This window comes from Anomaloglossus baeobatrachus, chromosome 7, assembly GCF_048569485.1.
Source record: "Anomaloglossus baeobatrachus isolate aAnoBae1 chromosome 7, aAnoBae1.hap1, whole genome shotgun sequence".
Classification (NCBI taxonomy): domain Eukaryota; kingdom Metazoa; phylum Chordata; class Amphibia; order Anura; family Aromobatidae; genus Anomaloglossus; species Anomaloglossus baeobatrachus.
This window is the reverse complement of record NC_134359.1, coordinates 205,444,007-205,470,413: the sequence shown is the minus strand read 5'-3', so window position 1 is coordinate 205,470,413 and position 26,407 is coordinate 205,444,007. Positions and strand designations below refer to the sequence as shown.

At 38.1% G+C, this 26,407-nt stretch overlaps 31 non-coding genes across 31 annotated transcripts; all 31 read left to right on the top strand.

The window, feature by feature from the left end:
- Nucleotides 1-736: 736 nt before the first annotated feature.
- TRNAT-UGU (transfer RNA threonine (anticodon UGU)) lies at nt 737-810 on the top strand. The gene has a single exon. It is a non-coding gene; the product is annotated as a tRNA-Thr (tRNA).
- A 776-nt stretch (nt 811-1,586) lies between these two features.
- On the top strand, nt 1,587-1,660 carry TRNAT-UGU (transfer RNA threonine (anticodon UGU)). Its single transcript has one exon. It is a non-coding gene; the product is annotated as a tRNA-Thr (tRNA).
- Nucleotides 1,661-2,436: 776 nt separating this feature from the next.
- TRNAT-UGU (transfer RNA threonine (anticodon UGU)) lies at nt 2,437-2,510 on the top strand. Its single transcript has one exon. It is a non-coding gene; the product is annotated as a tRNA-Thr (tRNA).
- A 776-nt stretch (nt 2,511-3,286) lies between these two features.
- On the top strand, nt 3,287-3,360 carry TRNAT-CGU (transfer RNA threonine (anticodon CGU)). The gene has a single exon. It is a non-coding gene; the product is annotated as a tRNA-Thr (tRNA).
- A 777-nt stretch (nt 3,361-4,137) lies between these two features.
- Nucleotides 4,138-4,211, top strand: TRNAT-UGU (transfer RNA threonine (anticodon UGU)). The gene has a single exon. It is a non-coding gene; the product is annotated as a tRNA-Thr (tRNA).
- Nucleotides 4,212-4,987: 776 nt separating this feature from the next.
- On the top strand, nt 4,988-5,061 carry TRNAT-CGU (transfer RNA threonine (anticodon CGU)). The gene has a single exon. It is a non-coding gene; the product is annotated as a tRNA-Thr (tRNA).
- A 777-nt stretch (nt 5,062-5,838) lies between these two features.
- On the top strand, nt 5,839-5,912 carry TRNAT-UGU (transfer RNA threonine (anticodon UGU)). Its single transcript has one exon. It is a non-coding gene; the product is annotated as a tRNA-Thr (tRNA).
- Nucleotides 5,913-6,688: 776 nt separating this feature from the next.
- On the top strand, nt 6,689-6,762 carry TRNAT-UGU (transfer RNA threonine (anticodon UGU)). The gene has a single exon. It is a non-coding gene; the product is annotated as a tRNA-Thr (tRNA).
- A 776-nt stretch (nt 6,763-7,538) lies between these two features.
- TRNAT-UGU (transfer RNA threonine (anticodon UGU)) lies at nt 7,539-7,612 on the top strand. The gene has a single exon. It is a non-coding gene; the product is annotated as a tRNA-Thr (tRNA).
- Nucleotides 7,613-8,388: 776 nt separating this feature from the next.
- On the top strand, nt 8,389-8,462 carry TRNAT-CGU (transfer RNA threonine (anticodon CGU)). The gene has a single exon. It is a non-coding gene; the product is annotated as a tRNA-Thr (tRNA).
- A 777-nt stretch (nt 8,463-9,239) lies between these two features.
- TRNAT-UGU (transfer RNA threonine (anticodon UGU)) lies at nt 9,240-9,313 on the top strand. The gene has a single exon. It is a non-coding gene; the product is annotated as a tRNA-Thr (tRNA).
- A 776-nt stretch (nt 9,314-10,089) lies between these two features.
- TRNAT-UGU (transfer RNA threonine (anticodon UGU)) lies at nt 10,090-10,163 on the top strand. The gene has a single exon. It is a non-coding gene; the product is annotated as a tRNA-Thr (tRNA).
- A 776-nt stretch (nt 10,164-10,939) lies between these two features.
- On the top strand, nt 10,940-11,013 carry TRNAT-UGU (transfer RNA threonine (anticodon UGU)). Its single transcript has one exon. It is a non-coding gene; the product is annotated as a tRNA-Thr (tRNA).
- A 777-nt stretch (nt 11,014-11,790) lies between these two features.
- On the top strand, nt 11,791-11,864 carry TRNAT-UGU (transfer RNA threonine (anticodon UGU)). The gene has a single exon. It is a non-coding gene; the product is annotated as a tRNA-Thr (tRNA).
- Nucleotides 11,865-12,640: 776 nt separating this feature from the next.
- TRNAT-UGU (transfer RNA threonine (anticodon UGU)) lies at nt 12,641-12,714 on the top strand. The gene has a single exon. It is a non-coding gene; the product is annotated as a tRNA-Thr (tRNA).
- A 776-nt stretch (nt 12,715-13,490) lies between these two features.
- Nucleotides 13,491-13,564, top strand: TRNAT-UGU (transfer RNA threonine (anticodon UGU)). The gene has a single exon. It is a non-coding gene; the product is annotated as a tRNA-Thr (tRNA).
- A 777-nt stretch (nt 13,565-14,341) lies between these two features.
- On the top strand, nt 14,342-14,415 carry TRNAT-UGU (transfer RNA threonine (anticodon UGU)). Its single transcript has one exon. It is a non-coding gene; the product is annotated as a tRNA-Thr (tRNA).
- A 777-nt stretch (nt 14,416-15,192) lies between these two features.
- Nucleotides 15,193-15,266, top strand: TRNAT-UGU (transfer RNA threonine (anticodon UGU)). The gene has a single exon. It is a non-coding gene; the product is annotated as a tRNA-Thr (tRNA).
- A 776-nt stretch (nt 15,267-16,042) lies between these two features.
- Nucleotides 16,043-16,116, top strand: TRNAT-UGU (transfer RNA threonine (anticodon UGU)). The gene has a single exon. It is a non-coding gene; the product is annotated as a tRNA-Thr (tRNA).
- A 776-nt stretch (nt 16,117-16,892) lies between these two features.
- On the top strand, nt 16,893-16,966 carry TRNAT-UGU (transfer RNA threonine (anticodon UGU)). The gene has a single exon. It is a non-coding gene; the product is annotated as a tRNA-Thr (tRNA).
- Nucleotides 16,967-17,742: 776 nt separating this feature from the next.
- TRNAT-CGU (transfer RNA threonine (anticodon CGU)) lies at nt 17,743-17,816 on the top strand. Its single transcript has one exon. It is a non-coding gene; the product is annotated as a tRNA-Thr (tRNA).
- Nucleotides 17,817-18,592: 776 nt separating this feature from the next.
- TRNAT-CGU (transfer RNA threonine (anticodon CGU)) lies at nt 18,593-18,666 on the top strand. The gene has a single exon. It is a non-coding gene; the product is annotated as a tRNA-Thr (tRNA).
- Nucleotides 18,667-19,443: 777 nt separating this feature from the next.
- On the top strand, nt 19,444-19,517 carry TRNAT-CGU (transfer RNA threonine (anticodon CGU)). The gene has a single exon. It is a non-coding gene; the product is annotated as a tRNA-Thr (tRNA).
- Nucleotides 19,518-20,294: 777 nt separating this feature from the next.
- On the top strand, nt 20,295-20,368 carry TRNAT-UGU (transfer RNA threonine (anticodon UGU)). Its single transcript has one exon. It is a non-coding gene; the product is annotated as a tRNA-Thr (tRNA).
- A 776-nt stretch (nt 20,369-21,144) lies between these two features.
- Nucleotides 21,145-21,218, top strand: TRNAT-UGU (transfer RNA threonine (anticodon UGU)). The gene has a single exon. It is a non-coding gene; the product is annotated as a tRNA-Thr (tRNA).
- A 776-nt stretch (nt 21,219-21,994) lies between these two features.
- TRNAT-UGU (transfer RNA threonine (anticodon UGU)) lies at nt 21,995-22,068 on the top strand. Its single transcript has one exon. It is a non-coding gene; the product is annotated as a tRNA-Thr (tRNA).
- Nucleotides 22,069-22,844: 776 nt separating this feature from the next.
- TRNAT-CGU (transfer RNA threonine (anticodon CGU)) lies at nt 22,845-22,918 on the top strand. Its single transcript has one exon. It is a non-coding gene; the product is annotated as a tRNA-Thr (tRNA).
- Nucleotides 22,919-23,695: 777 nt separating this feature from the next.
- Nucleotides 23,696-23,769, top strand: TRNAT-UGU (transfer RNA threonine (anticodon UGU)). Its single transcript has one exon. It is a non-coding gene; the product is annotated as a tRNA-Thr (tRNA).
- Nucleotides 23,770-24,545: 776 nt separating this feature from the next.
- On the top strand, nt 24,546-24,619 carry TRNAT-CGU (transfer RNA threonine (anticodon CGU)). Its single transcript has one exon. It is a non-coding gene; the product is annotated as a tRNA-Thr (tRNA).
- Nucleotides 24,620-25,396: 777 nt separating this feature from the next.
- On the top strand, nt 25,397-25,470 carry TRNAT-UGU (transfer RNA threonine (anticodon UGU)). The gene has a single exon. It is a non-coding gene; the product is annotated as a tRNA-Thr (tRNA).
- A 776-nt stretch (nt 25,471-26,246) lies between these two features.
- On the top strand, nt 26,247-26,320 carry TRNAT-UGU (transfer RNA threonine (anticodon UGU)). The gene has a single exon. It is a non-coding gene; the product is annotated as a tRNA-Thr (tRNA).
- The last annotated feature ends 87 nt before the right edge of the window (nt 26,321-26,407 follow it).

The following is a 26,407-nucleotide window of genomic DNA, read 5'->3' as shown; positions in this document are numbered from 1 at the left end:
TGTACTTTCCTTGTAAAAATACTATAAAGTCAAACTTGTCTTTCTCATATCCCTTCCTTAGATAGTGCAATGGAGAGATTCTAAATCTGTGTTGTCAAAGTACTCAAAAGGAAGAAGATGTCAGCCAATGTAGGATGGCATCAAGCATGCCAAATGAAAACAGTGGGTTTACTTTTGCCAGACTGAAATGTTAGAAAAGTTTGATAGCAGCCTTCTTGAACAGGAAATGCTGGAAATACTCACTGCTTGGGCTGAAAAAGATAATTTAGAGTTTCAACATTGGAGATGAAGGTAACTTCAACAAGTATGGGATTCAAAAACCATGCATGCAGAGCACAATGAATTAGTAGTCATACGCCATAACCACTCGGCAGCTCGTCTACAGGAAGAGTCTGTAGCCAGATGATGTGATCTAATGAGGATTTTGACAAGTCTGTGCAATTTCACTAAAGATTGTGTATGAGCTTCTGGCAAAGTGGCTCTTATCATATCTACAACAGTGGATTATGTCAAGAGTTGGACAAGCTCAAACTTTATCAGAGATTAACCAAAGTTTAGGGTTTTAATATCAGTAATTCAAGAAAGATTGTATTTTTTGTCACTATTGAAGCCCTAAAAATTAGTCCAGTAAAGAAAGAATTTGCATAAGTCGTCTATCTCTAGACATTCAAGGACACTGAAAGACATGAGGTGAGGGCGATTCTACCAGTAGTGCTTTCCTACTCTTAAACAATGTGGTGCTGTGGCTTAGTTGGTTAAAGCGCCTGTCTTGTAAACAGGAGATCCTGAGTTCGAATCTCAGCAGTGCCTTCTTTTCATAGCCTCTTACAGAAGTTTCTATGTTTAACAATGTACTTTCCTTGTAAAAATACTATAAAGTCAAACTTGTCTTTCTCATATCCCTTCCTTAGATAGTGCAATGGAGAGATTCTAAATCTGTGTTGTCAAAGTACTCAAAAGGAAGAAGATGTCAGCCAATGTAGGATGGCATCAAGCATGCCAAATGAAAACAGTGGGTTTACTTTTGCCAGACTGAAATGTTAGAAAAGTTTGATAGCAGCCTTCTTGAACAGGAAATGCTGGAAATACTCACTGCTTGGGCTGAAAAAGATAATTTAGAGTTTCAACATTGGAGATGAAGGTAACTTCAACAAGTATGGGATTCAAAAACCATGCATGCAGAGCACAATGAATTAGTAGTCATACGCCATAACCACTCGGCAGCTCGTCTACAGGAAGAGTCTGTAGCCAGATGATGTGATCTAATGAGGATTTTGACAAGTCTGTGCAATTTCACTAAAGATTGTGTATGAGCTTCTGGCAAAGTGGCTCTTATCATATCTACAACAGTGGATTATGTCAAGAGTTGGACAAGCTCAAACTTTATCAGAGATTAACCAAAGTTTAGGGTTTTAATATCAGTAATTCAAGAAAGATTGTATTTTTTGTCACTATTGAAGCCCTAAAAATTAGTCCAGTAAAGAAAGAATTTGCATAAGTCGTCTATCTCTAGACATTCAAGGACACTGAAAGACATGAGGTGAGGGCGATTCTACCAGTAGTGCTTTCCTACTCTTAAACAATGTGGTGCTGTGGCTTAGTTGGTTAAAGCGCCTGTCTTGTAAACAGGAGATCCTGAGTTCGAATCTCAGCAGTGCCTTCTTTTCATAGCCTCTTACAGAAGTTTCTATGTTTAACAATGTACTTTCCTTGTAAAAATACTATAAAGTCAAACTTGTCTTTCTCATATCCCTTCCTTAGATAGTGCAATGGAGAGATTCTAAATCTGTGTTGTCAAAGTACTCAAAAGGAAGAAGATGTCAGCCAATGTAGGATGGCATCAAGCATGCCAAATGAAAACAGTGGGTTTACTTTTGCCAGACTGAAATGTTAGAAAAGTTTGATAGCAGCCTTCTTGAACAGGAAATGCTGGAAATACTCACTGCTTGGGCTGAAAAAGATAATTTAGAGTTTCAACATTGGAGATGAAGGTAACTTCAACAAGTATGGGATTCAAAAACCATGCATGCAGAGCACAATGAATTAGTAGTCATACGCCATAACCACTCGGCAGCTCGTCTACAGGAAGAGTCTGTAGCCAGATGATGTGATCTAATGAGGATTTTGACAAGTCTGTGCAATTTCACTAAAGATTGTGTATGAGCTTCTGGCAAAGTGGCTCTTATCATATCTACAACAGTGGATTATGTCAAGAGTTGGACAAGCTCAAACTTTATCAGAGATTAACCAAAGTTTAGGGTTTTAATATCAGTAATTCAATAAAGATTGTATTTTTTGTCACTATTGAAGCCCTAAAAATTAGTCCAGTAAAGAAAGAATTTGCATAAGTCGTCTATCTCTAGACATTCAAGGACACTGAAAGACATGAGGTGAGGGCGATTCTACCAGTAGTGCTTTCCTACTCTTAAACAATGTGGTGCTGTGGCTTAGTTGGTTAAAGCGCCTGTCTTGTAAACAGGAGATCCTGAGTTCGAATCTCAGCAGTGCCTTCTTTTCATAGCCTCTTACAGAAGTTTCTATGTTTAACAATGTACTTTCCTTGTAAAAATACTATAAAGTCAAACTTGTCTTTCTCATATCCCTTCCTTAGATAGTGCAATGGAGAGATTCTAAATCTGTGTTGTCAAAGTACTCAAAAGGAAGAAGATGTCAGCCAATGTAGGATGGCATCAAGCATGCCAAATGTAAACAGTGGGTTTACTTTTGCCAGACTGAAATGTTAGAAAAGTTTGATAGCAGCCTTCTTGAACAGGAAATGCTGGAAATACTCACTGCTTGGGCTGAAAAAGATAATTTAGAGTTTCAACATTGGAGATGAAGGTAACTTCAACAAGTATGGGATTCAAAAACCATGCATGCAGAGCACAATGAATTAGTAGTCATATGCCATAACCACTCGGCAGCTCGTCTACAGGAAGAGTCTGTAGCCAGATGATGTGATCTAATGAGGATTTTGACAAGTCTGTGCAATTTCACTAAAGATTGTGTATGAGCTTCTGGCAAAGTGGCTCTTATCATATCTACAACAGTGGATTATGTCAAGAGTTGGACAAGCTCAAACTTTATCAGAGATTAACCAAAGTTTAGGGTTTTAATATCAGTAATTCAAGAAAGATTGTATTTTTTGTCACTATTGAAGCCCTAAAAATTAGTCCAGTAAAGAAAGAATTTGCATAAGTCGTCTATCTCTAGACATTCAAGGACACTGAAAGACATGAGGTGAGGGCGATTCTACCAGTAGTGCTTTTCTACTCTTACACAAAGTGGTGCTGTGGCTTAGTTGGTTAAAGCGCCTGTCTCGTAAACAGGAGATCCTGAGTTCGAATCTCAGCAGTGCCTTCTTTTCATAGCCTCAGTACTGAAGTTTCTATGTTTAACAGTGTACTTTCCTTGTAAAAATACTATAAAGTCAAACTTGTCTTTCTCATATCCCTTCCTTAGATAGTGCAATGGAGAGATTCTAAATCTGTGTTGTCAAAGTACTCAAAAGGAAGAAGATGTCAGCCAATGTAGGATGGCATCAAGCATGCCAAATGAAAACAGTGGGTTTACTTTTGCCAGACTGAAATGTTAGAAAAGTTTGATAGCAGCCTTCTTGAACAGGAAATGCTGGAAATACTCACTGCTTGGGCTGAAAAAGATAATTTAGAGTTTCAACATTGGAGATGAAGGTAACTTCAACAAGTATGGGATTCAAAAACCATGCATGCAGAGCACAATGAATTAGTAGTCATACGCCATAACCACTCGGCAGCTCGTCTACAGGAAGAGTCTGTAGCCAGATGATGTGATCTAATGAGGATTTTGACAAGTCTGTGCAATTTCACTAAAGATTGTGTATGAGCTTCTGGCAAAGTGGCTCTTATCATATCTACAACAGTGGATTATGTCAAGAGTTGGACAAGCTCAAACTTTATCAGAGATTAACCAAAGTTTAGGGTTTTAATATCAGTAATTCAATAAAGATTGTATTTTTTGTCACTATTGAAGCCCTAAAAATTAGTCCAGTAAAGAAAGAATTTGCATAAGTCGTCTATCTCTAGACATTCAAGGACACTGAAAGACATGAGGTGAGGGCGATTCTACCAGTAGTGCTTTCCTACTCTTAAACAATGTGGTGCTGTGGCTTAGTTGGTTAAAGCGCCTGTCTTGTAAACAGGAGATCCTGAGTTCGAATCTCAGCAGTGCCTTCTTTTCATAGCCTCTTACAGAAGTTTCTATGTTTAACAATGTACTTTCCTTGTAAAAATACTATAAAGTCAAACTTGTCTTTCTCATATCCCTTCCTTAGATAGTGCAATGGAGAGATTCTAAATCTGTGTTGTCAAAGTACTCAAAAGGAAGAAGATGTCAGCCAATGTAGGATGGCATCAAGCATGCCAAATGTAAACAGTGGGTTTACTTTTGCCAGACTGAAATGTTAGAAAAGTTTGATAGCAGCCTTCTTGAACAGGAAATGCTGGAAATACTCACTGCTTGGGCTGAAAAAGATAATTTAGAGTTTCAACATTGGAGATGAAGGTAACTTCAACAAGTATGGGATTCAAAAACCATGCATGCAGAGCACAATGAATTAGTAGTCATATGCCATAACCACTCGGCAGCTCGTCTACAGGAAGAGTCTGTAGCCAGATGATGTGATCTAATGAGGATTTTGACAAGTCTGTGCAATTTCACTAAAGATTGTGTATGAGCTTCTGGCAAAGTGGCTCTTATCATATCTACAACAGTGGATTATGTCAAGAGTTGGACAAGCTCAAACTTTATCAGAGATTAACCAAAGTTTAGGGTTTTAATATCAGTAATTCAATAAAGATTGTATTTTTTGTCACTATTGAAGCCCTAAAAATTAGTCCAGTAAAGAAAGAATTTGCATAAGTCGTCTATCTCTAGACATTCAAGGACACTGAAAGACATGAGGTGAGGGCGATTCTACCAGTAGTGCTTTTCTACTCTTACACAAAGTGGTGCTGTGGCTTAGTTGGTTAAAGCGCCTGTCTCGTAAACAGGAGATCCTGAGTTCGAATCTCAGCAGTGCCTTCTTTTCATAGCCTCAGTACTGAAGTTTCTATGTTTAACAGTGTACTTTCCTTGTAAAAATACTATAAAGTCAAACTTGTCTTTCTCATATCCCTTCCTTAGATAGTGCAATGGAGAGATTCTAAATCTGTGTTGTCAAAGTACTCAAAAGGAAGAAGATGTCAGCCAATGTAGGATGGCATCAAGCATGCCAAATGAAAACAGTGGGTTTACTTTTGCCAGACTGAAATGTTAGAAAAGTTTGATAGCAGCCTTCTTGAACAGGAAATGCTGGAAATACTCACTGCTTGGGCTGAAAAAGATAATTTAGAGTTTCAACATTGGAGATGAAGGTAACTTCAACAAGTATGGGATTCAAAAACCATGCATGCAGAGCACAATGAATTAGTAGTCATACGCCATAACCACTCGGCAGCTCGTCTACAGGAAGAGTCTGTAGCCAGATGATGTGATCTAATGAGGATTTTGACAAGTCTGTGCAATTTCACTAAAGATTGTGTATGAGCTTCTGGCAAAGTGGCTCTTATCATATCTACAACAGTGGATTATGTCAAGAGTTGGACAAGCTCAAACTTTATCAGAGATTAACCAAAGTTTAGGGTTTTAATATCAGTAATTCAAGAAAGATTGTATTTTTTGTCACTATTGAAGCCCTAAAAATTAGTCCAGTAAAGAAAGAATTTGCATAAGTCGTCTATCTCTAGACATTCAAGGACACTGAAAGACATGAGGTGAGGGCGATTCTACCAGTAGTGCTTTCCTACTCTTAAACAATGTGGTGCTGTGGCTTAGTTGGTTAAAGCGCCTGTCTTGTAAACAGGAGATCCTGAGTTCGAATCTCAGCAGTGCCTTCTTTTCATAGCCTCTTACAGAAGTTTCTATGTTTAACAATGTACTTTCCTTGTAAAAATACTATAAAGTCAAACTTGTCTTTCTCATATCCCTTCCTTAGATAGTGCAATGGAGAGATTCTAAATCTGTGTTGTCAAAGTACTCAAAAGGAAGAAGATGTCAGCCAATGTAGGATGGCATCAAGCATGCCAAATGAAAACAGTGGGTTTACTTTTGCCAGATTGAAATGTTAGAAAAGTTTGATAGCAGCCTTCTTGAACAGGAAATGCTGGAAATACTCACTGCTTGGGCTGAAAAAGATAATTTAGAGTTTCAACATTGGAGATGAAGGTAACTTCAACAAGTATGGGATTCAAAAACCATGCATGCAGAGCACAATGAATTAGTAGTCATACGCCATAACCACTCGGCAGCTCGTCTACAGGAAGAGTCTGTAGCCAGATGATGTGATCTAATGAGGATTTTGACAAGTCTGTGCAATTTCACTAAAGATTGTGTATGAGCTTCTGGCAAAGTGGCTCTTATCATATCTACAACAGTGGATTATGTCAAGAGTTGGACAAGCTCAAACTTTATCAGAGATTAACCAAAGTTTAGGGTTTTAATATCAGTAATTCAAGAAAGATTGTATTTTTTGTCACTATTGAAGCCCTAAAAATTAGTCCAGTAAAGAAAGAATTTGCATAAGTCGTCTATCTCTAGACATTCAAGGACACTGAAAGACATGAGGTGAGGGCGATTCTACCAGTAGTGCTTTCCTACTCTTAAACAATGTGGTGCTGTGGCTTAGTTGGTTAAAGCGCCTGTCTTGTAAACAGGAGATCCTGAGTTCGAATCTCAGCAGTGCCTTCTTTTCATAGCCTCTTACAGAAGTTTCTATGTTTAACAATGTACTTTCCTTGTAAAAATACTATAAAGTCAAACTTGTCTTTCTCATATCCCTTCCTTAGATAGTGCAATGGAGAGATTCTAAATCTGTGTTGTCAAAGTACTCAAAAGGAAGAAGATGTCAGCCAATGTAGGATGGCATCAAGCATGCCAAATGAAAACAGTGGGTTTACTTTTGCCAGACTGAAATGTTAGAAAAGTTTGATAGCAGCCTTCTTGAACAGGAAATGCTGGAAATACTCACTGCTTGGGCTGAAAAAGATAATTTAGAGTTTCAACATTGGAGATGAAGGTAACTTCAACAAGTATGGGATTCAAAAACCATGCATGCAGAGCACAATGAATTAGTAGTCATACGCCATAACCACTCGGCAGCTCGTCTACAGGAAGAGTCTGTAGCCAGATGATGTGATCTAATGAGGATTTTGACAAGTCTGTGCAATTTCACTAAAGATTGTGTATGAGCTTCTGGCAAAGTGGCTCTTATCATATCTACAACAGTGGATTATGTCAAGAGTTGGACAAGCTCAAACTTTATCAGAGATTAACCAAAGTTTAGGGTTTTAATATCAGTAATTCAATAAAGATTGTATTTTTTGTCACTATTGAAGCCCTAAAAATTAGTCCAGTAAAGAAAGAATTTGCATAAGTCGTCTATCTCTAGACATTCAAGGACACTGAAAGACATGAGGTGAGGGCGATTCTACCAGTAGTGCTTTCCTACTCTTAAACAATGTGGTGCTGTGGCTTAGTTGGTTAAAGCGCCTGTCTTGTAAACAGGAGATCCTGAGTTCGAATCTCAGCAGTGCCTTCTTTTCATAGCCTCTTACAGAAGTTTCTATGTTTAACAATGTACTTTCCTTGTAAAAATACTATAAAGTCAAACTTGTCTTTCTCATATCCCTTCCTTAGATAGTGCAATGGAGAGATTCTAAATCTGTGTTGTCAAAGTACTCAAAAGGAAGAAGATGTCAGCCAATGTAGGATGGCATCAAGCATGCCAAATGTAAACAGTGGGTTTACTTTTGCCAGACTGAAATGTTAGAAAAGTTTGATAGCAGCCTTCTTGAACAGGAAATGCTGGAAATACTCACTGCTTGGGCTGAAAAAGATAATTTAGAGTTTCAACATTGGAGATGAAGGTAACTTCAACAAGTATGGGATTCAAAAACCATGCATGCAGAGCACAATGAATTAGTAGTCATATGCCATAACCACTCGGCAGCTCGTCTACAGGAAGAGTCTGTAGCCAGATGATGTGATCTAATGAGGATTTTGACAAGTCTGTGCAATTTCACTAAAGATTGTGTATGAGCTTCTGGCAAAGTGGCTCTTATCATATCTACAACAGTGGATTATGTCAAGAGTTGGACAAGCTCAAACTTTATCAGAGATTAACCAAAGTTTAGGGTTTTAATATCAGTAATTCAATAAAGATTGTATTTTTTGTCACTATTGAAGCCCTAAAAATTAGTCCAGTAAAGAAAGAATTTGCATAAGTCGTCTATCTCTAGACATTCAAGGACACTGAAAGACATGAGGTGAGGGCGATTCTACCAGTAGTGCTTTTCTACTCTTACACAAAGTGGTGCTGTGGCTTAGTTGGTTAAAGCGCCTGTCTCGTAAACAGGAGATCCTGAGTTCGAATCTCAGCAGTGCCTTCTTTTCATAGCCTCAGTACTGAAGTTTCTATGTTTAACAGTGTACTTTCCTTGTAAAAATACTATAAAGTCAAACTTGTCTTTCTCATATCCCTTCCTTAGATAGTGCAATGGAGAGATTCTAAATCTGTGTTGTCAAAGTACTCAAAAGGAAGAAGATGTCAGCCAATGTAGGATGGCATCAAGCATGCCAAATGAAAACAGTGGGTTTACTTTTGCCAGACTGAAATGTTAGAAAAGTTTGATAGCAGCCTTCTTGAACAGGAAATGCTGGAAATACTCACTGCTTGGGCTGAAAAAGATAATTTAGAGTTTCAACATTGGAGATGAAGGTAACTTCAACAAGTATGGGATTCAAAAACCATGCATGCAGAGCACAATGAATTAGTAGTCATACGCCATAACCACTCGGCAGCTCGTCTACAGGAAGAGTCTGTAGCCAGATGATGTGATCTAATGAGGATTTTGACAAGTCTGTGCAATTTCACTAAAGATTGTGTATGAGCTTCTGGCAAAGTGGCTCTTATCATATCTACAACAGTGGATTATGTCAAGAGTTGGACAAGCTCAAACTTTATCAGAGATTAACCAAAGTTTAGGGTTTTAATATCAGTAATTCAATAAAGATTGTATTTTTTGTCACTATTGAAGCCCTAAAAATTAGTCCAGTAAAGAAAGAATTTGCATAAGTCGTCTATCTCTAGACATTCAAGGACACTGAAAGACATGAGGTGAGGGCGATTCTACCAGTAGTGCTTTCCTACTCTTAAACAATGTGGTGCTGTGGCTTAGTTGGTTAAAGCGCCTGTCTTGTAAACAGGAGATCCTGAGTTCGAATCTCAGCAGTGCCTTCTTTTCATAGCCTCTTACAGAAGTTTCTATGTTTAACAATGTACTTTCCTTGTAAAAATACTATAAAGTCAAACTTGTCTTTCTCATATCCCTTCCTTAGATAGTGCAATGGAGAGATTCTAAATCTGTGTTGTCAAAGTACTCAAAAGGAAGAAGATGTCAGCCAATGTAGGATGGCATCAAGCATGCCAAATGTAAACAGTGGGTTTACTTTTGCCAGACTGAAATGTTAGAAAAGTTTGATAGCAGCCTTCTTGAACAGGAAATGCTGGAAATACTCACTGCTTGGGCTGAAAAAGATAATTTAGAGTTTCAACATTGGAGATGAAGGTAACTTCAACAAGTATGGGATTCAAAAACCATGCATGCAGAGCACAATGAATTAGTAGTCATACGCCATAACCACTCGGCAGCTCGTCTACAGGAAGAGTCTGTAGCCAGATGATGTGATCTAATGAGGATTTTGACAAGTCTGTGCAATTTCACTAAAGATTGTGTATGAGCTTCTGGCAAAGTGGCTCTTATCATATCTACAACAGTGGATTATGTCAAGAGTTGGACAAGCTCAAACTTTATCAGAGATTAACCAAAGTTTAGGGTTTTAATATCAGTAATTCAATAAAGATTGTATTTTTTGTCACTATTGAAGCCCTAAAAATTAGTCCAGTAAAGAAAGAATTTGCATAAGTCGTCTATCTCTAGACATTCAAGGACACTGAAAGACATGAGGTGAGGGTGATTCTACCAGTAGTGCTTTCCTACTCTTAAACAATGTGGTGCTGTGGCTTAGTTGGTTAAAGCGCCTGTCTTGTAAACAGGAGATCCTGAGTTCGAATCTCAGCAGTGCCTTCTTTTCATAGCCTCTTACAGAAGTTTCTATGTTTAACAATGTACTTTCCTTGTAAAAATACTATAAAGTCAAACTTGTCTTTCTCATATCCCTTCCTTAGATAGTGCAATAGAGAGATTCTAAATCTGTGTTGTCAAAGTACTCAAAAGGAAGAAGATGTCAGCCAATGTAGGATGGCATCAAGCATGCCAAATGAAAACAGTGGGTTTACTTTTGCCAGACTGAAATGTTAGAAAAGTTTGATAGCAGCCTTCTTGAACAGGAAATGCTGGAAATACTCACTGCTTGGGCTGAAAAAGATAATTTAGAGTTTCAACATTGGAGATGAAGGTAACTTCAACAAGTATGGGATTCAAAAACCATGCATGCAGAGCACAATGAATTAGTAGTCATACGCCATAACCACTCGGCAGCTCGTCTACAGGAAGAGTCTGTAGCCAGATGATGTGATCTAATGAGGATTTTGACAAGTCTGTGCAATTTCACTAAAGATTGTGTATGAGCTTCTGGCAAAGTGGCTCTTATCATATCTACAACAGTGGATTATGTCAAGAGTTGGACAAGCTCAAACTTTATCAGAGATTAACCAAAGTTTAGGGTTTTAATATCAGTAATTCAAGAAAGATTGTATTTTTTGTCACTATTGAAGCCCTAAAAATTAGTCCAGTAAAGAAAGAATTTGCATAAGTCGTCTATCTCTAGACATTCAAGGACACTGAAAGACATGAGGTGAGGGCGATTCTACCAGTAGTGCTTTCCTACTCTTAAACAATGTGGTGCTGTGGCTTAGTTGGTTAAAGCGCCTGTCTTGTAAACAGGAGATCCTGAGTTCGAATCTCAGCAGTGCCTTCTTTTCATAGCCTCAGTACTGAAGTTTCTATGTTTAACAGTGTACTTTCCTTGTAAAAATACTATAAAGTCAAACTTGTCTTTCTCATATCCCTTCCTTAGATAGTGCAATGGAGAGATTCTAAATCTGTGTTGTCAAAGTACTCAAAAGGAAGAAGATGTCAGCCAATGTAGGATGGCATCAAGCATGCCAAATGAAAACAGTGGGTTTACTTTTGCCAGACTGAAATGTTAGAAAAGTTTGATAGCAGCCTTCTTGAACAGGAAATGCTGGAAATACTCACTGCTTGGGCTGAAAAAGATAATTTAGAGTTTCAACATTGGAGATGAAGGTAACTTCAACAAGTATGGGATTCAAAAACCATGCATGCAGAGCACAATGAATTAGTAGTCATACGCCATAACCACTCGGCAGCTCGTCTACAGGAAGAGTCTGTAGCCAGATGATGTGATCTAATGAGGATTTTGACAAGTCTGTGCAATTTCACTAAAGATTGTGTATGAGCTTCTGGCAAAGTGGCTCTTATCATATCTACAACAGTGGATTATGTCAAGAGTTGGACAAGCTCAAACTTTATCAGAGATTAACCAAAGTTTAGGGTTTTAATATCAGTAATTCAAGAAAGATTGTATTTTTTGTCACTATTGAAGCCCTAAAAATTAGTCCAGTAAAGAAAGAATTTGCATAAGTCGTCTATCTCTAGACATTCAAGGACACTGAAAGACATGAGGTGAGGGCGATTCTACCAGTAGTGCTTTCCTACTCTTAAACAATGTGGTGCTGTGGCTTAGTTGGTTAAAGCGCCTGTCTTGTAAACAGGAGATCCTGAGTTCGAATCTCAGCAGTGCCTTCTTTTCATAGCCTCTTACAGAAGTTTCTATGTTTAACAATGTACTTTCCTTGTAAAAATACTATAAAGTCAAACTTGTCTTTCTCATATCCCTTCCTTAGATAGTGCAATGGAGAGATTCTAAATCTGTGTTGTCAAAGTACTCAAAAGGAAGAAGATGTCAGCCAATGTAGGATGGCATCAAGCATGCCAAATGAAAACAGTGGGTTTACTTTTGCCAGACTGAAATGTTAGAAAAGTTTGATAGCAGCCTTCTTGAACAGGAAATGCTGGAAATACTCACTGCTTGGGCTGAAAAAGATAATTTAGAGTTTCAACATTGGAGATGAAGGTAACTTCAACAAGTATGGGATTCAAAAACCATGCATGCAGAGCACAATGAATTAGTAGTCATACGCCATAACCACTCGGCAGCTCGTCTACAGGAAGAGTCTGTAGCCAGATGATGTGATCTAATGAGGATTTTGACAAGTCTGTGCAATTTCACTAAAGATTGTGTATGAGCTTCTGGCAAAGTGGCTCTTATCATATCTACAACAGTGGATTATGTCAAGAGTTGGACAAGCTCAAACTTTATCAGAGATTAACCAAAGTTTAGGGTTTTAATATCAGTAATTCAATAAAGATTGTATTTTTTGTCACTATTGAAGCCCTAAAAATTAGTCCAGTAAAGAAAGAATTTGCATAAGTCGTCTATCTCTAGACATTCAAGGACACTGAAAGACATGAGGTGAGGGCGATTCTACCAGTAGTGCTTTCCTACTCTTAAACAATGTGGTGCTGTGGCTTAGTTGGTTAAAGCGCCTGTCTTGTAAACAGGAGATCCTGAGTTCGAATCTCAGCAGTGCCTTCTTTTCATAGCCTCTTACAGAAGTTTCTATGTTTAACAATGTACTTTCCTTGTAAAAATACTATAAAGTCAAACTTGTCTTTCTCATATCCCTTCCTTAGATAGTGCAATAGAGAGATTCTAAATCTGTGTTGTCAAAGTACTCAAAAGGAAGAAGATGTCAGCCAATGTAGGATGGCATCAAGCATGCCAAATGAAAACAGTGGGTTTACTTTTGCCAGACTGAAATGTTAGAAAAGTTTGATAGCAGCCTTCTTGAACAGGAAATGCTGGAAATACTCACTGCTTGGGCTGAAAAAGATAATTTAGAGTTTCAACATTGGAGATGAAGGTAACTTCAACAAGTATGGGATTCAAAAACCATGCATGCAGAGCACAATGAATTAGTAGTCATACGCCATAACCACTCGGCAGCTCGTCTACAGGAAGAGTCTGTAGCCAGATGATGTGATCTAATGAGGATTTTGACAAGTCTGTGCAATTTCACTAAAGATTGTGTATGAGCTTCTGGCAAAGTGGCTCTTATCATATCTACAACAGTGGATTATGTCAAGAGTTGGACAAGCTCAAACTTTATCAGAGATTAACCAAAGTTTAGGGTTTTAATATCAGTAATTCAAGAAAGATTGTATTTTTTGTCACTATTGAAGCCCTAAAAATTAGTCCAGTAAAGAAAGAATTTGCATAAGTCGTCTATCTCTAGACATTCAAGGACACTGAAAGACATGAGGTGAGGGCGATTCTACCAGTAGTGCTTTCCTACTCTTAAACAATGTGGTGCTGTGGCTTAGTTGGTTAAAGCGCCTGTCTTGTAAACAGGAGATCCTGAGTTCGAATCTCAGCAGTGCCTTCTTTTCATAGCCTCAGTACTGAAGTTTCTATGTTTAACAGTGTACTTTCCTTGTAAAAATACTATAAAGTCAAACTTGTCTTTCTCATATCCCTTCCTTAGATAGTGCAATGGAGAGATTCTAAATCTGTGTTGTCAAAGTACTCAAAAGGAAGAAGATGTCAGCCAATGTAGGATGGCATCAAGCATGCCAAATGAAAACAGTGGGTTTACTTTTGCCAGACTGAAATGTTAGAAAAGTTTGATAGCAGCCTTCTTGAACAGGAAATGCTGGAAATACTCACTGCTTGGGCTGAAAAAGATAATTTAGAGTTTCAACATTGGAGATGAAGGTAACTTCAACAAGTATGGGATTCAAAAACCATGCATGCAGAGCACAATGAATTAGTAGTCATACGCCATAACCACTCGGCAGCTCGTCTACAGGAAGAGTCTGTAGCCAGATGATGTGATCTAATGAGGATTTTGACAAGTCTGTGCAATTTCACTAAAGATTGTGTATGAGCTTCTGGCAAAGTGGCTCTTATCATATCTACAACAGTGGATTATGTCAAGAGTTGGACAAGCTCAAACTTTATCAGAGATTAACCAAAGTTTAGGGTTTTAATATCAGTAATTCAAGAAAGATTGTATTTTTTGTCACTATTGAAGCCCTAAAAATTAGTCCAGTAAAGAAAGAATTTGCATAAGTCGTCTATCTCTAGACATTCAAGGACACTGAAAGACATGAGGTGAGGGCGATTCTACCAGTAGTGCTTTCCTACTCTTAAACAATGTGGTGCTGTGGCTTAGTTGGTTAAAGCGCCTGTCTTGTAAACAGGAGATCCTGAGTTCGAATCTCAGCAGTGCCTTCTTTTCATAGCCTCAGTACTGAAGTTTCTATGTTTAACAGTGTACTTTCCTTGTAAAAATACTATAAAGTCAAACTTGTCTTTCTCATATCCCTTCCTTAGATAGTGCAATGGAGAGATTCTAAATCTGTGTTGTCAAAGTACTCAAAAGGAAGAAGATGTCAGCCAATGTAGGATGGCATCAAGCATGCCAAATGAAAACAGTGGGTTTACTTTTGCCAGACTGAAATGTTAGAAAAGTTTGATAGCAGCCTTCTTGAACAGGAAATGCTGGAAATACTCACTGCTTGGGCTGAAAAAGATAATTTAGAGTTTCAACATTGGAGATGAAGGTAACTTCAACAAGTATGGGATTCAAAAACCATGCATGCAGAGCACAATGAATTAGTAGTCATACGCCATAACCACTCGGCAGCTCGTCTACAGGAAGAGTCTGTAGCCAGATGATGTGATCTAATGAGGATTTTGACAAGTCTGTGCAATTTCACTAAAGATTGTGTATGAGCTTCTGGCAAAGTGGCTCTTATCATATCTACAACAGTGGATTATGTCAAGAGTTGGACAAGCTCAAACTTTATCAGAGATTAACCAAAGTTTAGGGTTTTAATATCAGTAATTCAAGAAAGATTGTATTTTTTGTCACTATTGAAGCCCTAAAAATTAGTCCAGTAAAGAAAGAATTTGCATAAGTCGTCTATCTCTAGACATTCAAGGACACTGAAAGACATGAGGTGAGGGCGATTCTACCAGTAGTGCTTTCCTACTCTTAAACAATGTGGTGCTGTGGCTTAGTTGGTTAAAGCGCCTGTCTTGTAAACAGGAGATCCTGAGTTCGAATCTCAGCAGTGCCTTCTTTTCATAGCCTCTTACAGAAGTTTCTATGTTTAACAATGTACTTTCCTTGTAAAAATACTATAAAGTCAAACTTGTCTTTCTCATATCCCTTCCTTAGATAGTGCAATGGAGAGATTCTAAATCTGTGTTGTCAAAGTACTCAAAAGGAAGAAGATGTCAGCCAATGTAGGATGGCATCAAGCATGCCAAATGAAAACAGTGGGTTTACTTTTGCCAGACTGAAATGTTAGAAAAGTTTGATAGCAGCCTTCTTGAACAGGAAATGCTGGAAATACTCACTGCTTGGGCTGAAAAAGATAATTTAGAGTTTCAACATTGGAGATGAAGGTAACTTCAACAAGTATGGGATTCAAAAACCATGCATGCAGAGCACAATGAATTAGTAGTCATACGCCATAACCACTCGGCAGCTCGTCTACAGGAAGAGTCTGTAGCCAGATGATGTGATCTAATGAGGATTTTGACAAGTCTGTGCAATTTCACTAAAGATTGTGTATGAGCTTCTGGCAAAGTGGCTCTTATCATATCTACAACAGTGGATTATGTCAAGAGTTGGACAAGCTCAAACTTTATCAGAGATTAACCAAAGTTTAGGGTTTTAATATCAGTAATTCAAGAAAGATTGTATTTTTTGTCACTATTGAAGCCCTAAAAATTAGTCCAGTAAAGAAAGAATTTGCATAAGTCGTCTATCTCTAGACATTCAAGGACACTGAAAGACATGAGGTGAGGGCGATTCTACCAGTAGTGCTTTCCTACTCTTAAACAATGTGGTGCTGTGGCTTAGTTGGTTAAAGCGCCTGTCTTGTAAACAGGAGATCCTGAGTTCGAATCTCAGCAGTGCCTTCTTTTCATAGCCTCTTACAGAAGTTTCTATGTTTAACAATGTACTTTCCTTGTAAAAATACTATAAAGTCAAACTTGTCTTTCTCATATCCCTTCCTTAGATAGTGCAATGGAGAGATTCTAAATCTGTGTTGTCAAAGTACTCAAAAGGAAGAAGATGTCAGCCAATGTAGGATGGCATCAAGCATGCCAAATGAAAACAGTGGGTTTACTTTTGCCAGACTGAAATGTTAGAAAAGTTTGATAGCAGCCTTCTTGAACAGGAAATGCTGGAAATACTCACTGCTTGGGCTGAAAAAGATAATTTAGAGTTTCAACATTGGAGATGAAGGTAACTTCAACAAGTATGGGATTCAAAAACCATGCATGCAGAGCACAATGAATTAGTAGTCATACGCCATAACCACTCGGCAGCTCGTCTACAGGAAGAGTCTGTAGCCAGATGATGTGATCTAATGAGGATTTTGACAAGTCTGTGCAATTTCACTAAAGATTGTGTATGAGCTTCTGGCAAAGTGGCTCTTATCATATCTACAACAGTGGATTATGTCAAGAGTTGGACAAGCTCAAACTTTATCAGAGATTAACCAAAGTTTAGGGTTTTAATATCAGTAATTCAATAAAGATTGTATTTTTTGTCACTATTGAAGCCCTAAAAATTAGTCCAGTAAAGAAAGAATTTGCATAAGTCGTCTATCTCTAGACATTCAAGGACACTGAAAGACATGAGGTGAGGGCGATTCTACCAGTAGTGCTTTTCTACTCTTACACAAAGTGGTGCTGTGGCTTAGTTGGTTAAAGCGCCTGTCTTGTAAACAGGAGATCCTGAGTTCGAATCTCAGCAGTGCCTTCTTTTCATAGCCTCTTACAGAAGTTTCTATGTTTAACAATGTACTTTCCTTGTAAAAATACTATAAAGTCAAACTTGTCTTTCTCATATCCCTTCCTTAGATAGTGCAATGGAGAGATTCTAAATCTGTGTTGTCAAAGTACTCAAAAGGAAGAAGATGTCAGCCAATGTAGGATGGCATCAAGCATGCCAAATGTAAACAGTGGGTTTACTTTTGCCAGACTGAAATGTTAGAAAAGTTTGATAGCAGCCTTCTTGAACAGGAAATGCTGGAAATACTCACTGCTTGGGCTGAAAAAGATAATTTAGAGTTTCAACATTGGAGATGAAGGTAACTTCAACAAGTATGGGATTCAAAAACCATGCATGCAGAGCACAATGAATTAGTAGTCATATGCCATAACCACTCGGCAGCTCGTCTACAGGAAGAGTCTGTAGCCAGATGATGTGATCTAATGAGGATTTTGACAAGTCTGTGCAATTTCACTAAAGATTGTGTATGAGCTTCTGGCAAAGTGGCTCTTATCATATCTACAACAGTGGATTATGTCAAGAGTTGGACAAGCTCAAACTTTATCAGAGATTAACCAAAGTTTAGGGTTTTAATATCAGTAATTCAATAAAGATTGTATTTTTTGTCACTATTGAAGCCCTAAAAATTAGTCCAGTAAAGAAAGAATTTGCATAAGTCGTCTATCTCTAGACATTCAAGGACACTGAAAGACATGAGGTGAGGGCGATTCTACCAGTAGTGCTTTTCTACTCTTACACAAAGTGGTGCTGTGGCTTAGTTGGTTAAAGCGCCTGTCTCGTAAACAGGAGATCCTGAGTTCGAATCTCAGCAGTGCCTTCTTTTCATAGCCTCTTACAGAAGTTTCTATGTTTAACAGTGTACTTTCCTTGTAAAAATACTATAAAGTCAAACTTGTCTTTCTCATATCCCTTCCTTAGATAGTGCAATGGAGAGATTCTAAATCTGTGTTGTCAAAGTACTCAAAAGGAAGAAGATGTCAGCCAATGTAGGATGGCATCAAGCATGCCAAATGAAAACAGTGGGTTTACTTTTGCCAGACTGAAATGTTAGAAAAGTTTGATAGCAGCCTTCTTGAACAGGAAATGCTGGAAATACTCACTGCTTGGGCTGAAAAAGATAATTTAGAGTTTCAACATTGGAGATGAAGGTAACTTCAACAAGTATGGGATTCAAAAACCATGCATGCAGAGCACAATGAATTAGTAGTCATACGCCATAACCACTCGGCAGCTCGTCTACAGGAAGAGTCTGTAGCCAGATGATGTGATCTAATGAGGATTTTGACAAGTCTGTGCAATTTCACTAAAGATTGTGTATGAGCTTCTGGCAAAGTGGCTCTTATCATATCTACAACAGTGGATTATGTCAAGAGTTGGACAAGCTCAAACTTTATCAGAGATTAACCAAAGTTTAGGGTTTTAATATCAGTAATTCAATAAAGATTGTATTTTTTGTCACTATTGAAGCCCTAAAAATTAGTCCAGTAAAGAAAGAATTTGCATAAGTCGTCTATCTCTAGACATTCAAGGACACTGAAAGACATGAGGTGAGGGCGATTCTACCAGTAGTGCTTTTCTACTCTTACACAAAGTGGTGCTGTGGCTTAGTTGGTTAAAGCGCCTGTCTCGTAAACAGGAGATCCTGAGTTCGAATCTCAGCAGTGCCTTCTTTTCATAGCCTCAGTACTGAAGTTTCTATGTTTAACAGTGTACTTTCCTTGTAAAAATACTATAAAGTCAAACTTGTCTTTCTCATATCCCTTCCTTAGATAGTGCAATGGAGAGATTCTAAATCTGTGTTGTCAAAGTACTCAAAAGGAAGAAGATGTCAGCCAATGTAGGATGGCATCAAGCATGCCAAATGAAAACAGTGGGTTTACTTTTGCCAGACTGAAATGTTAGAAAAGTTTGATAGCAGCCTTCTTGAACAGGAAATGCTGGAAATACTCACTGCTTGGGCTGAAAAAGATAATTTAGAGTTTCAACATTGGAGATGAAGGTAACTTCAACAAGTATGGGATTCAAAAACCATGCATGCAGAGCACAATGAATTAGTAGTCATACGCCATAACCACTCGGCAGCTCGTCTACAGGAAGAGTCTGTAGCCAGATGATGTGATCTAATGAGGATTTTGACAAGTCTGTGCAATTTCACTAAAGATTGTGTATGAGCTTCTGGCAAAGTGGCTCTTATCATATCTACAACAGTGGATTATGTCAAGAGTTGGACAAGCTCAAACTTTATCAGAGATTAACCAAAGTTTAGGGTTTTAATATCAGTAATTCAATAAAGATTGTATTTTTTGTCACTATTGAAGCCCTAAAAATTAGTCCAGTAAAGAAAGAATTTGCATAAGTCGTCTATCTCTAGACATTCAAGGACACTGAAAGACATGAGGTGAGGGCGATTCTACCAGTAGTGCTTTTCTACTCTTACACAAAGTGGTGCTGTGGCTTAGTTGGTTAAAGCGCCTGTCTCGTAAACAGGAGATCCTGAGTTCGAATCTCAGCAGTGCCTTCTTTTCATAGCCTCAGTACTGAAGTTTCTATGTTTAACAGTGTACTTTCCTTGTAAAAATACTATAAAGTCAAACTTGTCTTTCTCATATCCCTTCCTTAGATAGTGCAATGGAGAGATTCTAAATCTGTGTTGTCAAAGTACTCAAAAGGAAGAAGATGTCAGCCAATGTAGGATGGCATCAAGCATGCCAAATGAAAACAGTGGGTTTACTTTTGCCAGACTGAAATGTTAGAAAAGTTTGATAGCAGCCTTCTTGAACAGGAAATGCTGGAAATACTCACTGCTTGGGCTGAAAAAGATAATTTAGAGTTTCAACATTGGAGATGAAGGTAACTTCAACAAGTATGGGATTCAAAAACCATGCATGCAGAGCACAATGAATTAGTAGTCATACGCCATAACCACTCGGCAGCTCGTCTACAGGAAGAGTCTGTAGCCAGATGATGTGATCTAATGAGGATTTTGACAAGTCTGTGCAATTTCACTAAAGATTGTGTATGAGCTTCTGGCAAAGTGGCTCTTATCATATCTACAACAGTGGATTATGTCAAGAGTTGGACAAGCTCAAACTTTATCAGAGATTAACCAAAGTTTAGGGTTTTAATATCAGTAATTCAAGAAAGATTGTATTTTTTGTCACTATTGAAGCCCTAAAAATTAGTCCAGTAAAGAAAGAATTTGCATAAGTCGTCTATCTCTAGACATTCAAGGACACTGAAAGACATGAGGTGAGGGCGATTCTACCAGTAGTGCTTTCCTACTCTTAAACAATGTGGTGCTGTGGCTTAGTTGGTTAAAGCGCCTGTCTTGTAAACAGGAGATCCTGAGTTCGAATCTCAGCAGTGCCTTCTTTTCATAGCCTCTTACAGAAGTTTCTATGTTTAACAATGTACTTTCCTTGTAAAAATACTATAAAGTCAAACTTGTCTTTCTCATATCCCTTCCTTAGATAGTGCAATGGAGAGATTCTAAATCTGTGTTGTCAAAGTACTCAAAAGGAAGAAGATGTCAGCCAATGTAGGATGGCATCAAGCATGCCAAATGAAAACAGTGGGTTTACTTTTGCCAGATTGAAATGTTAGAAAAGTTTGATAGCAGCCTTCTTGAACAGGAAATGCTGGAAATACTCACTGCTTGGGCTGAAAAAGATAATTTAGAGTTTCAACATTGGAGATGAAGGTAACTTCAACAAGTATGGGATTCAAAAACCATGCATGCAGAGCACAATGAATTAGTAGTCATACGCCATAACCACTCGGCAGCTCGTCTACAGGAAGAGTCTGTAGCCAGATGATGTGATCTAATGAGGATTTTGACAAGTCTGTGCAATTTCACTAAAGATTGTGTATGAGCTTCTGGCAAAGTGGCTCTTATCATATCTACAACAGTGGATTATGTCAAGAGTTGGACAAGCTCAAACTTTATCAGAGATTAACCAAAGTTTAGGGTTTTAATATCAGTAATTCAAGAAAGATTGTATTTTTTGTCACTATTGAAGCCCTAAAAATTAGTCCAGTAAAGAAAGAATTTGCATAAGTCGTCTATCTCTAGACATTCAAGGACACTGAAAGACATGAGGTGAGGGCGATTCTACCAGTAGTGCTTTCCTACTCTTAAACAATGTGGTGCTGTGGCTTAGTTGGTTAAAGCGCCTGTCTTGTAAACAGGAGATCCTGAGTTCGAATCTCAGCAGTGCCTTCTTTTCATAGCCTCTTACAGAAGTTTCTATGTTTAACAATGTACTTTCCTTGTAAAAATACTATAAAGTCAAACTTGTCTTTCTCATATCCCTTCCTTAGATAGTGCAATGGAGAGATTCTAAATCTGTGTTGTCAAAGTACTCAAAAGGAAGAAGATGTCAGCCAATGTAGGATGGCATCAAGCATGCCAAATGAAAACAGTGGGTTTACTTTTGCCAGACTGAAATGTTAGAAAAGTTTGATAGCAGCCTTCTTGAACAGGAAATGCTGGAAATACTCACTGCTTGGGCTGAAAAAGATAATTTAGAGTTTCAACATTGGAGATGAAGGTAACTTCAACAAGTATGGGATTCAAAAACCATGCATGCAGAGCACAATGAATTAGTAGTCATACGCCATAACCACTCGGCAGCTCGTCTACAGGAAGAGTCTGTAGCCAGATGATGTGATCTAATGAGGATTTTGACAAGTCTGTGCAATTTCACTAAAGATTGTGTATGAGCTTCTGGCAAAGTGGCTCTTATCATATCTACAACAGTGGATTATGTCAAGAGTTGGACAAGCTCAAACTTTATCAGAGATTAACCAAAGTTTAGGGTTTTAATATCAGTAATTCAATAAAGATTGTATTTTTTGTCACTATTGAAGCCCTAAAAATTAGTCCAGTAAAGAAAGAATTTGCATAAGTCGTCTATCTCTAGACATTCAAGGACACTGAAAGACATGAGGTGAGGGCGATTCTACCAGTAGTGCTTTCCTACTCTTAAACAATGTGGTGCTGTGGCTTAGTTGGTTAAAGCGCCTGTCTTGTAAACAGGAGATCCTGAGTTCGAATCTCAGCAGTGCCTTCTTTTCATAGCCTCTTACAGAAGTTTCTATGTTTAACAATGTACTTTCCTTGTAAAAATACTATAAAGTCAAACTTGTCTTTCTCATATCCCTTCCTTAGATAGTGCAATGGAGAGATTCTAAATCTGTGTTGTCAAAGTACTCAAAAGGAAGAAGATGTCAGCCAATGTAGGATGGCATCAAGCATGCCAAATGTAAACAGTGGGTTTACTTTTGCCAGACTGAAATGTTAGAAAAGTTTGATAGCAGCCTTCTTGAACAGGAAATGCTGGAAATACTCACTGCTTGGGCTGAAAAAGATAATTTAGAGTTTCAACATTGGAGATGAAGGTAACTTCAACAAGTATGGGATTCAAAAACCATGCATGCAGAGCACAATGAATTAGTAGTCATATGCCATAACCACTCGGCAGCTCGTCTACAGGAAGAGTCTGTAGCCAGATGATGTGATCTAATGAGGATTTTGACAAGTCTGTGCAATTTCACTAAAGATTGTGTATGAGCTTCTGGCAAAGTGGCTCTTATCATATCTACAACAGTGGATTATGTCAAGAGTTGGACAAGCTCAAACTTTATCAGAGATTAACCAAAGTTTAGGGTTTTAATATCAGTAATTCAATAAAGATTGTATTTTTTGTCACTATTGAAGCCCTAAAAATTAGTCCAGTAAAGAAAGAATTTGCATAAGTCGTCTATCTCTAGACATTCAAGGACACTGAAAGACATGAGGTGAGGGCGATTCTACCAGTAGTGCTTTTCTACTCTTACACAAAGTGGTGCTGTGGCTTAGTTGGTTAAAGCGCCTGTCTCGTAAACAGGAGATCCTGAGTTCGAATCTCAGCAGTGCCTTCTTTTCATAGCCTCAGTACTGAAGTTTCTATGTTTAACAGTGTACTTTCCTTGTAAAAATACTATAAAGTCAAACTTGTCTTTCTCATATCCCTTCCTTAGATAGTGCAATGGAGAGATTCTAAATCTGTGTTGTCAAAGTACTCAAAAGGAAGAAGATGTCAGCCAATGTAGGATGGCATCAAGCATGCCAAATGAAAACAGTGGGTTTACTTTTGCCAGACTGAAATGTTAGAAAAGTTTGATAGCAGCCTTCTTGAACAGGAAATGCTGGAAATACTCACTGCTTGGGCTGAAAAAGATAATTTAGAGTTTCAACATTGGAGATGAAGGTAACTTCAACAAGTATGGGATTCAAAAACCATGCATGCAGAGCACAATGAATTAGTAGTCATACGCCATAACCACTCGGCAGCTCGTCTACAGGAAGAGTCTGTAGCCAGATGATGTGATCTAATGAGGATTTTGACAAGTCTGTGCAATTTCACTAAAGATTGTGTATGAGCTTCTGGCAAAGTGGCTCTTATCATATCTACAACAGTGGATTATGTCAAGAGTTGGACAAGCTCAAACTTTATCAGAGATTAACCAAAGTTTAGGGTTTTAATATCAGTAATTCAATAAAGATTGTATTTTTTGTCACTATTGAAGCCCTAAAAATTAGTCCAGTAAAGAAAGAATTTGCATAAGTCGTCTATCTCTAGACATTCAAGGACACTGAAAGACATGAGGTGAGGGCGATTCTACCAGTAGTGCTTTCCTACTCTTAAACAATGTGGTGCTGTGGCTTAGTTGGTTAAAGCGCCTGTCTTGTAAACAGGAGATCCTGAGTTCGAATCTCAGCAGTGCCTTCTTTTCATAGCCTCTTACAGAAGTTTCTATGTTTAACAATGTACTTTCCTTGTAAAAATACTATAAAGTCAAACTTGTCTTTCTCATATCCCTTCCTTAGATAGTGCAATGGAGAGATTCTAAATCTGTGTTGTCAAAGTACTCAAAAGGAAGAAGATGTCAGCCAATGTAGGATGGCATCAAGCATGCCAAATGTAAACAGTGGGTTTACTTTTGCCAGACTGAAATGTTAGAAAAGTTTGATAGCAGCCTTCTTGAACAGGAAATGCTGGAAATACTCACTGCTTGGGCTGAAAAAGATAATTTAGAGTTTCAACATTGGAGATGAAGGTAACTTCAACAAGTATGGGATTCAAAAACCATGCATGCAGAGCACAATGAATTAGTAGTCATATGCCATAACCACTCGGCAGCTCGTCTACAGGAAGAGTCTGTAGCCAGATGATGTGATCTAATGAGGATTTTGACAAGTCTGTGCAATTTCACTAAAGATTGTGTATGAGCTTCTGGCAAAGTGGCTCTTATCATATCTACAACAGTGGATTATGTCAAGAGTTGGACAAGCTCAAACTTTATCAGAGATTAACCAAAGTTTAGGGTTTTAATATCAGTAATTCAATAAAGATTGTATTTTTTGTCACTATTGAAGCCCTAAAAATTAGTCCAGTAAAGAAAGAATTTGCATAAGTCGTCTATCTCTAGACATTCAAGGACACTGAAAGACATGAGGTGAGGGCGATTCTACCAGTAGTGCTTTTCTACTCTTACACAAAGTGGTGCTGTGGCTTAGTTGGTTAAAGCGCCTGTCTCGTAAACAGGAGATCCTGAGTTCGAATCTCAGCAGTGCCTTCTTTTCATAGCCTCAGTACTGAAGTTTCTATGTTTAACAGTGTACTTTCCTTGTAAAAATACTATAAAGTCAAACTTGTCTTTCTCATATCCCTTCCTTAGATAGTGCAATGGAGAGATTCTAAATCTGTGTTGTCAAAGTACTCAAAAGGAAGAAGATGTCAGCCAATGTAGGATGGCATCAAGCATGCCAAATGAAAACAGTGGGTTTACTTTTGCCAGACTGAAATGTTAGAAAAGTTTGATAGCAGCCTTCTTGAACAGGAAATGCTGGAAATACTCACTGCTTGGGCTGAAAAAGATAATTTAGAGTTTCAACATTGGAGATGAAGGTAACTTCAACAAGTATGGGATTCAAAAACCATGCATGCAGAGCACAATGAATTAGTAGTCATACGCCATAACCACTCGGCAGCTCGTCTACAGGAAGAGTCTGTAGCCAGATGATGTGATCTAATGAGGATTTTGACAAGTCTGTGCAATTTCACTAAAGATTGTGTATGAGCTTCTGGCAAAGTGGCTCTTATCATATCTACAACAGTGGATTATGTCAAGAGTTGGACAAGCTCAAACTTTATCAGAGATTAACCAAAGTTTAGGGTTTTAATATCAGTAATTCAAGAAAGATTGTATTTTTTGTCACTATTGAAGCCCTAAAAATTAGTCCAGTAAAGAAAGAATTTGCATAAGTCGTCTATCTCTAGACATTCAAGGACACTGAAAGACATGAGGTGAGGGCGATTCTACCAGTAGTGCTTTCCTACTCTTAAACAATGTGGTGCTGTGGCTTAGTTGGTTAAAGCGCCTGTCTTGTAAACAGGAGATCCTGAGTTCGAATCTCAGCAGTGCCTTCTTTTCATAGCCTCTTACAGAAGTTTCTATGTTTAACAATGTACTTTCCTTGTAAAAATACTATAAAGTCAAACTTGTCTTTCTCATATCCCTTCCTTAGATAGTGCAATGGAGAGATTCTAAATCTGTGTTGTCAAAGTACTCAAAAGGAAGAAGATGTCAGCCAATGTAGGATGGCATCAAGCATGCCAAATGAAAACAGTGGGTTTACTTTTGCCAGATTGAAATGTTAGAAAAGTTTGATAGCAGCCTTCTTGAACAGGAAATGCTGGAAATACTCACTGCTTGGGCTGAAAAAGATAATTTAGAGTTTCAACATTGGAGATGAAGGTAACTTCAACAAGTATGGGATTCAAAAACCATGCATGCAGAGCACAATGAATTAGTAGTCATACGCCATAACCACTCGGCAGCTCGTCTACAGGAAGAGTCTGTAGCCAGATGATGTGATCTAATGAGGATTTTGACAAGTCTGTGCAATTTCACTAAAGATTGTGTATGAGCTTCTGGCAAAGTGGCTCTTATCATATCTACAACAGTGGATTATGTCAAGAGTTGGACAAGCTCAAACTTTATCAGAGATTAACCAAAGTTTAGGGTTTTAATATCAGTAATTCAAGAAAGATTGTATTTTTTGTCACTATTGAAGCCCTAAAAATTAGTCCAGTAAAGAAAGAATTTGCATAAGTCGTCTATCTCTAGACATTCAAGGACACTGAAAGACATGAGGTGAGGGCGATTCTACCAGTAGTGCTTTCCTACTCTTAAACAATGTGGTGCTGTGGCTTAGTTGGTTAAAGCGCCTGTCTTGTAAACAGGAGATCCTGAGTTCGAATCTCAGCAGTGCCTTCTTTTCATAGCCTCTTACAGAAGTTTCTATGTTTAACAATGTACTTTCCTTGTAAAAATACTATAAAGTCAAACTTGTCTTTCTCA